This window comes from Vicugna pacos, chromosome 24 (assembly GCF_048564905.1).
Source record: "Vicugna pacos chromosome 24, VicPac4, whole genome shotgun sequence".
Taxonomy (NCBI): Eukaryota; Metazoa; Chordata; class Mammalia; order Artiodactyla; family Camelidae; genus Vicugna; species Vicugna pacos.
This window is the reverse complement of record NC_133010.1, coordinates 25,626,699-25,639,052: the sequence shown is the minus strand read 5'-3', so window position 1 is coordinate 25,639,052 and position 12,354 is coordinate 25,626,699. Positions and strand designations below refer to the sequence as shown.

Here is a 12,354-nt window from a genome sequence, read left to right as displayed (position 1 = left end):
GCTGCCGCCACCCATAGCCCCTCTGGGCGGGGAGGGGCCTGGCACGTCGATGTGGGAGGATCCAAGTGGCTCTGGGAATTCTCTGCCTCCACCATTTTCTGGACCTGAATTTACAGTGTGATAGGACTAATGCCCATTGCAGTTGAACCCCATCCACAGTAGCATGAACTAGGGTGACAGCAACCTGAATCCCAGAACTCTTCTGTGACTGAGCTTGGTCATTGGTGAAGAATCGAAAGAATGGCGACCAGGAGGCCAACGACGACGTCTCCGGTCAGAGGCCGGCCGGACAGGGTGTGCTGTCTCCTCCCAAGAGAAGAAATTTTGTTGCTCTGCTCTCCAGAACTTGGAACAAGGCTCATGGCTGCTCGTTTGGCGTTTGTTAAATGAATGAAGAGACACACGTTCAGCATGTACCTAAGTACCAGCCAGTGTAAGTGTGAGTCCCGGAGGATTAAAATAACTCACTTGGACCATAAGAGGGTTACACTGAATGAGGGGGGCACAGGTGAGTCTAGACCAGCAGGAGTGTGAACAGACCGCGTCCTGGTGTCCTGACCCTATCCCCATGAGCTTGGCTCTTCCTGTTCTTCCTCTCAGACGTAACGCTTGAGGATTTTAGACGTAATTCAGAATTCTGAGTACCTGTTGATCAGATACACAAATGCCTCTCTAAATTGCCAAGTGCTTTCTGAGGGTTATATTCTTTACTATGAATTTTACTGTGTGTTGTGAAAGACAGAAACCCAAATAAGGGTACAATTACTAGAATTCATCTTATTCGGCTATTCGTTCTCGATTTATCATTTATACACATTCTCTAGAAGCGAAAATTATGTTTTATACTGAGATTTTCACTTCCCTTTAGTTTTTATCTATTTGAACGTTTTAAATTGTATTTAATTTGGCAACATGCACAGTAATCATTAGCTGGGTTCTTTCTTTTACCCCTTTGTAGTAAACACACAGGTAAATGGTAGACTTTCGATGAAAAGGGACATCTTCACTCATCTGTGTAGAGGATTTTGCTGATGTTTGATGGTGATTATTCAGGAGCCACGGATGTCTCTGAAATGCAGGCCAGAATCACTTCCCAGTCCCTGATGCTGCCACACTCCTGAGATGTGACCATGCCAGGCTGACTGCTGGCAGGTCAGGCCAAGTGGGGGGGGGGCCAGAAATGACCCCGAAAAGGGCACCTGAATTCTTACAACTTACAAAGTCATTTGAATGCATTTTGTGCATAAACACATGGCAAGAGGTTTCTTAGAATAGCCCCTGCTCTTCCTCTGCAAGATGGGTGCCACTGCAGTTTTCTAGTCTCTGCTATGTTTCAGTTTTTCAAACAACACTGGTTCCTGCCGACCCTGTACATCAATTCCCACCCTATTCCAACTCCCACTAACGTTTTTGGCCTTTCAGTGTCTCTGGAGCCCCCAGACTGTGGACAAGACCCAGACTTCCCTCAGCACCGTCTCCAACAAAACGTTTCCTTACGATACACTAACGCGTGTGCACGCGCATGCGCACACACACACACACACACACATACCCCTTATTCAACAACTTCATTTCATTAGCTGGTCAAAGATTAACACTGGTATTTTCTGATTTATAAAGTCCTCTCTTTGCGACTTTACCCTATCTTATTTGTCCTGTCTCAGTAAATTGTTAAGATAAGTGAAAGTTTAATATATTTTTCCTTAAAATAATTCATTTTCAATGAACAAAAAATACAGAGGTTAAAGAAAATACAACCACTCATAATTTTACCACTCAGAATAATAACTGCTAACAGCTCAGGATATTTCAATCCAGTGTTTTTTCCACACATATTAATTGTGAATGAAATTTTGGTTTTTCTCTACCCTTTATTTCTATGACCTCCAAATGCTATTAATTATTTTTAAACACAGGTTTTAATGACTAAACAATACTTAATCAAAATGACATTTATTTAATTATGTCTATTGGAAATGTAGCCAGATTCCAAATGTTCCACTGTCATGGGTAATAGTGTAATGACTATCCTTACCTATAAACGTGAAAATCCCCTTAGAAAACATTCTAAGTGGCAGTGGACTAATTGGCATGTCCATTTGAAACAGCAGTGTTACAAACTATAAACTGCTTTAAAAAATCTGTACCCACTTCTAGTTTCCCCAGAAAATGCATGGGGACACCCTTCTTACCATACCCTAGTGGGTTAGTTGTCAATTTGGAGTGAAAGACAAAGAGTACTTTACTTTCTAGATTTGCATTTCATTGCTTACTGATAAAGCTGCACAGCGTTTAACACACATATTGATCATTTGCATTTCCCCTTCTATGAATTGACTATTCATAACCTTTGCTCATTTTTCTATTAAAATCTTAGTGCATCGTTCATGGATCTGAAAGGGTTACAATAAGAGCATCAGCCATTTGTTACGAAATGTTCAGCCCTGATGGAAGCCTTTTGTTGCCTCCACTGATCCCTCATGGTGCACTTGCTCCCTGCCTCCCTGACAGCCATTCTTTCCCATCCTTCAAGGCTGGGTTCTTTGATGCATCTAATCTTTTGGTCCATGATGAGGTCACTCTTCTCTGAACTCCAAAGCAGTCACTATCCTGATCTCATCCTGTCTCATTTAATTACATTTCAATATGTATAATGTCTTATGAGAGCCGTGAGGCAAAAAACCATTTCTCACACTCCACAGGCTTAGCACGTTGCCACTAAACAATGACCCTAATCGTTGGGCACTCCAAACCTCCCACAACGCAAACACAAATCAGCAAGCAAAAAGCACTGATTTAAAAAAGATTTTTGCCATTTTCCTCTTCCTGAAATCTATTTTCCCAAAGAAGGAAAATGTCATCAAATACAAATAACTCTTAGATAATAGAAATTCATTGTGCATCCAGATGAGATTACTTGATGTCACATAGTACACGCTGACATTATGTCCCGAGATGAACAAGTAAGTGATTACGTATGAAAGCCAGCCGTGTGCAAATGCAAATATTTTTTGGCAGACGTGATACCCACTGAACACAGTGGATGTGTCAAATTATCTTTACAACTCAAGCATAATGGATCGTTCCAGATATAACTTTATAGATCATCCGGACTTACAGTGGAGCTGCATCCCGATAAACCCATCGTAAGTGAAAATACTGTCTGTCGAAGATGCGTTTAACACCCCGAACCTACCGAACTCTGTAGCTTGGCCTGACCTGAATTCAACATCTAAGTTACCATATAATGTAACACTTACATTACCCTGCAGTTGGGCAAATGCGTCATCTAACACAGAGCCTATCTTATAATAAGGTGTTGAATATCATGTAATACATGAATACCGTGCCCAAAGTGAAAAACAGAATGTCTGCCTGGGTTCAGAATGGCTCTAACTATGTGGGTTACCTGTCCTTGGGACCGTGTGGCCAGCGGGGGGCTGCGGCTCGCTGCTACCGACCAGCATCATGAGAAAGTAACCTACCATGTACCGCTAGCCCAGGAAACGATCAAAATTCAAGATTCAAACGATGGTTTCTACCCATTGCTTTCACACTATTGTAAAGTCGAACAATTTTAAGTCGAACTGCCCTAAGTCGGAGATGTCCATATGTGCATATTGCTGTGCATATTCTAAAATGCCAAAATATTGAAAATTATAAAGCACATAACTGGTTGAATATATAACAAAAGAATAAAGAAAGCAGATCCAAAGAAGTTAGTGTAGTCTACTCTTGGTAATGGAAACCATCTGCTATGCATGTTTGGTAAACAGTTCTCAAAATGAAATCATATAGACACACCCTAAGGTCACACATGCATGTAGGAGAGTAACAGGGACCTCAGTCTGGAGAACCCCCACCCCCGCAACGTGGTTCAACGCAGTTTCCTTTTTTGTGTGTATCAAATGGTTAAACTTGACATATCTTCCTTTTATGGTCAGAAACAGAATTTGTAGCAGTGAGAAATCACGGTTTCTTTGCATACTAAGTGCATAGTTCTGAAAGCTTTCTGCTAACTAAATAGTTTAGTGTTTCAGCTTTGAACATCAGATCACATTCTTAGTTTTTTTTATGATGAACATATTTTGTTCCCAAGGCTAGAATGGCTGTCTAAATGTCAAAGAAATTAGATAAACTGAAATCACTTAGCCACACAGCATCCTGGCTGATAACAATGTAAGAACAACCCGATAAACACAACAACAACAAAACTAAGCACCAACAGCAACTTAAACTGTAAAGTATCCTTTTCTGTTTGCAAACTCACGTGAAACAAATAGCATACAGCAATGCTGACAACCCATACTCTTTCCACACTCTCAAGATCCTCCAGAACAATCTAAAATCTTAATACACTGGATGGAAAACAAGAGCACACAAACTCTCAAAATTTTCTGGTGTCATGTAATGGGAACTATTAGGTTTAAATTTTTTTTTAAGTTACCATATAAGGATTACTTATAAAGGCTGCTCTCAATCCAGTCATTTTCCATATCAAGTCCAAATGCAGCTTTGGACAACTCTTACGTGAAGCAAAGTACAGGCAAAATGGTCCCTCGTCACCCTGTGCACTGATGCTGCCCCGCGTGGAGGCGGCCTCACTTCGGCCCCAAAACTGTAACTGACATCAGGCAGATGCTTCATTGTTTTTTCTTTCCCTTTTTTGTATTTTCGAAGATGGCATTGTGCTTTCAAAACTAATCTGCCTTCTATTTATATATCCATTAAAAAAACCTACTGGACTATTTCACTAAACAACTAGATGGATTTATAAAGGAAAGTCTAATTTATTTCAATATGTTAAGACTCAATTTACCTTCCCACAAATCTAAAATAATGATACAAATGAGCTTACCGACAAAACAGAAATAGACTCACAGACACAGAAAACAAATTTCTGGCTACCAAAGGGGAAAGGAGAGGAGGGATAAATTAGGAGCTTGGGATTAGCAAATATATATGCCTGTATGTAAAACAGATACACAACAAGGTCCTACTGTACACACAGGGAACTACATTTAATAGCTTGTAATAACCTCTAATAGGAAATAATCTGAAAAAGAATATATATATATATATAGCTGAATCACTTCATTGCACACCTGAAACATTGTAAATCAACTGTAGTTCAACAAAAAATTTTTTAAAAATTTAAAAAGAAAAGCACAAATGAACCTCAGATTTAGTTTCTTAAAAAAATAATTTACCTTGCCACACATTTTGATAACACCCATGAAGAAAAGGGTAAAATACATCCCAAAGTACGGCAGGTGATGACAGATAAGAAGTGTCATTTAGGGGATGAAAGCTGAAACCCCAAGAAAGTACAAGCTAACGACCACAGTTCCCCTCCCCATTACATTCCTCTTTCGAGCAAGAGACTAACATTGCAAAAGCTGGAAATCCTTTTCAGATCATTCAACATCAAATGATTTAAATTTCTTGGGTTCATTTTTTTCACGAAATAGCAGAGAAAAACCTCTCGCAGTTGGCATGTGGTGTGGCTGAATTCCGCACGTATGGAAGGCGCGACTCCGTGGAGGATGTGGGAGACCACAGGATGTCTGCAACCCCTCACTGTGGCTTCCCCTTAGTTTGCCTCACAGGGTGCAAGAAAAATCTCTTCTTTTTCAGTAGGAAAGTTAACTTAGAAAAGTATCTTTCATGCCTTCACAAGAAAGAAGCAATGACAAGAATGAATCTTTGCAAGTTACATGAGCCTGCTAAACACGTAATATGTACACTTACTTTTCAGAATCATCTGAAAGTCGGTTGAAGATATTATGACAATTTACCTCTAATACTTAGCATGTATCACCTAAGAATGAGAAATTCTACATAACCGCAGTGTTATTGCTACCCTCAAGAAATCGAACAATGATACCAAACTATTACCTAATGCATATGCACATTCAAAACTTCCGTATCATTCCAGTAATGTCCTTCATGGTTTTTTTGTTTGTTATTTTGTTTTGCTCGAGAATCAATCAAAGAGCATGCGCTGCACTTACTCGCCATGTTTCTTTAGTATCAAGTCTAGAACAATCTCTGAATTTTCTCCTTTCAGGACACTGGCCTTTTTGAAGAATACAAAGCAGTTGTTTTATAAAAACTTCCTGAAACCTGTGCGTTTCTTTTACTCATCTGACATATAAGGAAGCTTGTACCTGCTGCTCTGAGTTCCCCTTACCTTTAGGGACAAAGGACCTTTGTGCGCGTTGATATGCAACAGAGCTCACTTCACGCTACCTCCAGAACCTAAGGATGGCGCTGCATGGGGAGCGGCAGCAAACAGCTGCCCCCGACGCGAGTCCCTCCCTGAGTTTCCCGAGAATAACCCACACTGGCAGCAATTACACAGATACGCATGCAGTTTAAATCACTGTGAACAAATACCTTGATTTTATATTCGCAAACTGAAATGCAGCCTCACCTTAGGGGGTGGCGAGTGGGAAAGGAAGCAGAGTTGTGGGCTATCTGAGCCGAGGTGAGGGGGTCCCTCGCCGGGAAGGAAGAGCAGAGGAAGGGAGGACGCAGGCAGGAGAGACTGGGAGATGTCTCGGGCACAGAGGAAGGCCTCCTGGGATGCTGGGTGGCTTTAATTACGTCTGAGGGAGATGAGGAGTTTGCCCAGAAGACGGGGAAGAGCAGGACGACTGAGAGTGTCTCGGAGGAAACACTTAGAGTAACGGGATGATGGTCTTGAACTGCGATGAAGAAACAAAAGCTGCTCTGAGACAAATCCCTGCTAACTGCTGGGATTCCAGGCACAGGTCTGCCAACTTCTCATCATCTCCCAAGACGTAAGAGGAGCGGAAGGAGGAATTAGCAATCTGACTGAAACCACACGTGAACATCTTAAAGGGAGTGCTTACTCTAGATATATACAAATTTGTAGTTTTTCCTTTTGCATCTAGATAAATTTCTGGATATGAGCTAAAAAGCAGGTAAGAAAGTAGAGGTGCTATTAGTGAATTATTACAATGATGTAATTATTACATGTTACTAAGTAATTATTATTAGTGAATTAGGGAATGTATGGTCTTTAGTCCTCTTTGGGCAAATTAAACACAGAATGAACAGAATACAATACGTGTAAGATAAGGCAGAGAGGCATCTCTTCCTGGTAACATCACTTCAAAATGTAACTATTTATTGTAAAACAGGTTTATAGAATATGTGAAAATGTGACCACTAGGTGGTGCATGGGAGGGTTGGGAAAGTGAGATGATGATGATGATGATGATATAGAAAAAACTCAAGAGCATATGCATCTGGGGCAGGATAAGACGAGGTGTTGGGGCCGGGGCAGGCCTGCCCTGGTCTCTTCACCTCGACACACCAGACGTCTGAAGGCGGGTGGACAGCATCCTGTTCCTCCACGTGGGCTGGGGAGCACATCCTCCCCTGATGTCCTTGCTCTACAACCCAATAGTAACTGGTAAATCTGGAGAGGTCAATCCAGCCAGTCCAGTTAAATACATCCTTTGATTAACTGATTAACTAACTGATTTAGTTAGAGTTAATTCTGGAATCTGGCATTTTTAGAAGCTGTCCGTATTTTGGCCCACCTAAGTGGGCGGTTTTCTGTTCAACAGAGACTTGGAGGCACCTGAGTGGGTGTGGCCACAGGGCCAGGCGGACAGCACTGAGTCACTCTTCCAACGACAGGCGTAACCCTTCGGACGGCCTCCCGCTTGGACTGTTCCTTCCTCCACTGCAGCACCAGCATGGAGCTGGTGTCCGCACAGGCAGGTGCTGGGGAAACATCTGTTCAGTGCTTAGTCATGGCAGTTGATGTATTTTGTTGAGTACCTGGGGCCATGTCTTTAATTAAGAAGACACACTTCAGTTTAGAATCCTGATCCCACATTAGACTTTAGTGAAAGGCATGCACGTATTTTCCTAGTTGGCAGTCTAGCCAAAGGAAGTGGTCTTCCAACAGACATCCGGTTACTAAAAATTTCAGAAGCAGAGTATACACACGGGCAAATGGGACCAAAGAGCAGGGGTGACCTGTTTCCACCCATTAGACCTGGTGCCTTCTCCATGATCCCTGAGAGGCTGGAATTATTCCTGGGATGAGCTTCGAGCAGTTGGAGAAGTCCTGCGTGACGTTTCAGCGAGGATGGGCTTGGCAGCCACATGCCCTGACTTCCTCTGCTTTCCTGTCACACAGTTAAGGAACATTACCTCACTCACCAACCATAGCAGGAAGGCTAAACTTCATCTTTAATTATGTCTGAACATTTGCCTGTTAGGACTGCTTACACACTGCTCTGTAAGGCGTTTTGTGTGTGGAGTTCAAGAGAAAATGCTGATGTAACTGAGAACTACATCAGTAAAACCACAGGACAGCGTGTGGCCTGATGAATCTTCTGAACTCAGCATTAACATACTGCTGGAGCATAATGCAGATTATAAATGTATGAGTGTACAACACCAGCTCCCAATAAACAGAAAAGCTTACTCCTAAGCAACTTCTTAATTCTATTTCCTTTAACCTTAACCTTGTCCTGCGAACAGAAATTAAAGTGCGGAAGCGGTGACTCATGAAATTCTGTAAAGTGATAGAAAGTAGTATCTTTGGCTTTCCTATCCTCTCATTCCAAACGTCTTTCCAACAATTTAATGTTGATGATCACATTGTAATTTACAGATAATAATCAACTGACTATCCGTGATGCTTCACAGAGGCTTAGTGACAGAACATCTGTACAACACATTATTTTCCATGAAAACATAAAATGCATAAATAGGGATATTACTACCTAAAATAATACATGGTAAGACCCTGGAAGAATTTTCCCTCATAACACAGAACATCACTTAGAAAGAATGAAGAAGACTGTGACTTGACGTTCACCCAAACACTCAACAAATATTTCTGAGCGCCTCCTATGTGCAGAAACTACTCCAATCTCTCAAAACAAACCACAATCAAATGAGGTTCTCCCCTCAAAGTGCTTGAAATGCGCACTTATTTAGCTTTCTGTATGACACATTCCCAATTAGCTCCTTAGAGGCAATTAACATAGAGGTTTTCTTTTCAAGTTGCAGCTTTGCTAGTAACTGGCTTTTTTTCAAAAAATTAATTTTTTAAATTGAAATATAGTTGATTGACGATGTTGGGTTAGTTTCTGGCGTACAACATAATGTTTCAGTTATATATATGTATGTGTATATACGTATGTGTGTGTGTATATATATGCATATTTATACATACACACACACACACATATATATATTCTTTTTCATGTTCTTTTTCATTATAGGTTGCAGGGGGAAGATGTGCAGTATCTGACCTGAGGACATAGAAACAGGCAAACTGAGGGGCTATTCATAACTCTTGTGTTGAGAAAACAAACTCATAGTTACCAAAGGGGAAAGTTGAGGGGAAGGATAAACTAGGAGTTTGGGATTAGCAGATACAAACTTCTGTATATAAAATAGGTAAACAACAAGGTTCTACTGTAGAGCAACTATATTCAATACCTTGTAGTAGCCAGTAATGAAAAAGAATATGAAAAGGAATATATATGTGTGTATGTATGACTCAAACATTATACTCTAACTAGAAATTGACACAACACTATAAACTGACTATACTTCAATAAAGAAATTAAAAAAAATTAAATAATGAGATGGTATTTTTCAAAAAAAAAAAAGGCAGTCATCACTTAAAAACCTCACGCCACCTTCATGTGTGATGGAACCACAAAGCAGACACAGACTCGAATCAGAGACCAGAATTTGCTATTGGAGCCCAGGTGAAAAGCCTTTGCTTTTGGATTTCCTGGCACACATACAAAAAACAAAATTCTAAGAATTGAAAATTTTGGCTCATTTCCACCCTGGCTATGTCCCCAGTGCCCCTGGCCAGAGTGTGGATAAAAACACTGCAGCTCCTGAGAGGTTTCGGTGCAGAGATGTCAGAGTCAGGACGAACTGGTCTAGGCGGAGCCCTGCCCTCGGGATGGCCGGGATCTCAGGTTCCTGGAAAGCAGGGTCCCAGGAGATCTTTGACTCCGAGGGGGAGGATTTGGATGCCTGATCCTCCCAGTAATCAAAAGGGCTCTTGCAGCTCAGATTTGACAAAACAGAAAACCACCCACGTCTTGGGCTGACACTAGTTCACCGTGAGCCCGCAGCATTCCCAAACAGGAGTATGCAGAACAACACAGTATTTCAAAAGCAAGAAAAATGAAAACGCAGCAAGAACTGTCTTTGGGAAGTGGGTTTCTGCACGGACTTGGGAGGGACAGGAGGTGCTGGGTGAACGAGCTGTGTCTGCGCACTTTCCTGCTCACATTATGTCCAAGGCCTGCGTCCTAAGTCACTGTGACGCTGCGACCACGACAAGAAATACAGCCCAGGACAGAATACTGATGCTACCACGGGCGGTCCAGAGAGTTCCCACCCGGGAATGGTGGTCTGTGTGAGGCTAGAGTCCAGGTGCTCTGCTGTTGCTCGCGTGGGCCCTGAGCGCGGGGAGAACCTCCCACAGATGGAACCTTCTAGAGACACAACCTTGAGACTTCAGTTTCTCTGGTTTTCCATGTGTCACCTCTCTGTCCTGAACACCTTTCTCACACTTCTTTCCTCACCATTCTCAAAACCCTGCTGCCTCAAACACCCCGCACACTGACCAGCCCGCCGTGATCCAACTTTTAAAGCAGAGAAGCCGTCAGAGATTATGGGGACAAGGACAGAGGACGAGGCGGGTGACAGCCCAGCAGTATTAGTCCCGAGTCTTGTATTCTAAACGTACTTGGAACCATGGTGTTTGGACTCGCACAGTAAGGGGGAGAAGCTGGACGGAGAAATGGCTGGAAGTAAAAGTTGCTGCTTGGTTTGGAAAACGGCCTTACACAAGGAGGAGGAGTTCCGTAGGCACGTGACATCACAGAGCATCACTGAGAGAAAATACACCACGTCAGCACCAGCCAGCCAGGCCAGATCAACACGACCTGGTGCTTTTCTTAACATGGCCTCCACGAGAAGGCAAAATCTAAGTCCTGGTGTGGGCGAAACAGCTGAAAACCCCACAGCGTGCCCGTAAGACAAGATGAGGTGCAGAGCGTGGGCCCTGAGCCCAGGGCCCGGCCCGCAGCCCCTGAGTCTGCGCCAGAGACAGGAGAGGCTGCAGTCTCTGCCCCAGCAGCCCTGGGGCCCTCCCTGCGCTCCTCATCTTCATCGAGGCTGAAGGGTGCCAGCTGTGCCCTCACAGCTACTCTCTGCCCCTCCCTCCCTCCACACTGAGTCCTACTGCCCGGGCACAGGGGTCCCGCGGGAGGACGCCCACAGACGGCATCTGGCCATGACCGCAGGACCGCTGACCTCAGCTCGCCGGGGAAGCACACCGGTAGGCCGTCATTTAATCATATTTTTTAAAGGGCTTTGGACGCAACACACATTTTGTTGACTTAACTTTTATACCGGAAAGAAGAATAAAAACACAGAATCAATCTATAAGCATCTGGGAGAGAAAATGTGGTTGTACAAAAAACACTGACTTTTTGAAGAGTCCGGGGCTACTTTTACTGCAGAATGTCTCACAGGGACAGACACTCTGGTTGTTCCCGATTAAATATTAATGTCACAGCTGCTGCACAGGTGACTGTGCCCTCTGATTGCATCCCATCAGGTGAAACTGCGCCCTTACTGGCTTGGCTGGATTTGACGAGGAAGGCGTTCACCAGCGGATGTTCCCATCGCAAAGGCTCAGCTTTCCCTCATTGGATCATCCGTAGGGTGGCCGTTTTAGATCGTGCGACTCTTCTGATGACCACACTGCCCTCACCCAGTTGTTTCAGCAAACACAGACTCTTGTCTGAATGTATTATCATACTGGGCTTTGCAAAATGGTGATTTTTCAGTCCTCCCTTTTCTGTATTTACTCACTGGTATTGCCCTGTAAAGAAAACCTCCCCTTGTCCCCTTCTCTTGGTTTCTTTTTAATTTTTTTTTTTTTTTTTGGTTTTTAAATGTTTACCTGAGATGGATGGATTTTTTAAAATGCAGTGCTTCATATCAATTACAGACAGTATTCCTTTGGATGATCCAGTGGTCCGGCATCTGGTGAGAGGTAGCCCTTTCAGCTGGCTCCTCTGTCCCTTTGACATCATTCTATTAGTCACTGAGTACAGCCTTGCTTTCTGGCATAAGACGCTACAGGCTCACCTGGTTTTCCCCTGACCTAAACCTGAGATGAGTCATTTCTCCAAGAAGCCCAACTGTGTTTACTGGGGAACAGCATTTACAAATTAAGGTCTTGATCGATGGTACGTGCGCTCACTGCAGCCAGAGTTTCATTGTTTCTAGCTCTTTCGAGTGCTCAGGGCCTAGGAA

At 43.0% G+C, this 12,354-nt stretch overlaps 1 protein-coding gene and 2 long non-coding RNA genes across 8 annotated transcripts in view; 1 reads left to right on the top strand and 2 right to left on the bottom strand.

Annotated features, from left to right (window-relative positions):
- PTPRM (protein tyrosine phosphatase receptor type M) overlaps positions 1–12,354 on the bottom strand; it is a 643,552-nt gene that overhangs the window by 142,464 nt on the left and 488,734 nt on the right. The gene's annotated exons all lie outside the window — the stretch shown is intronic.
- Positions 7,856–10,849, bottom strand: LOC140689040 (uncharacterized). The gene is made up of 2 exons (XR_012063917.1): positions 10,775–10,849; positions 7,856–8,171 (listed from the first exon to the last, which is right to left on the bottom strand). It is a non-coding gene; the product is annotated as an uncharacterized lncRNA (long non-coding RNA).
- LOC140689039 (uncharacterized) lies at positions 10,946–11,946 on the top strand. Its single transcript, XR_012063916.1, has 2 exons — positions 10,946–11,368; positions 11,651–11,946. It is a non-coding gene; the product is annotated as an uncharacterized lncRNA (long non-coding RNA).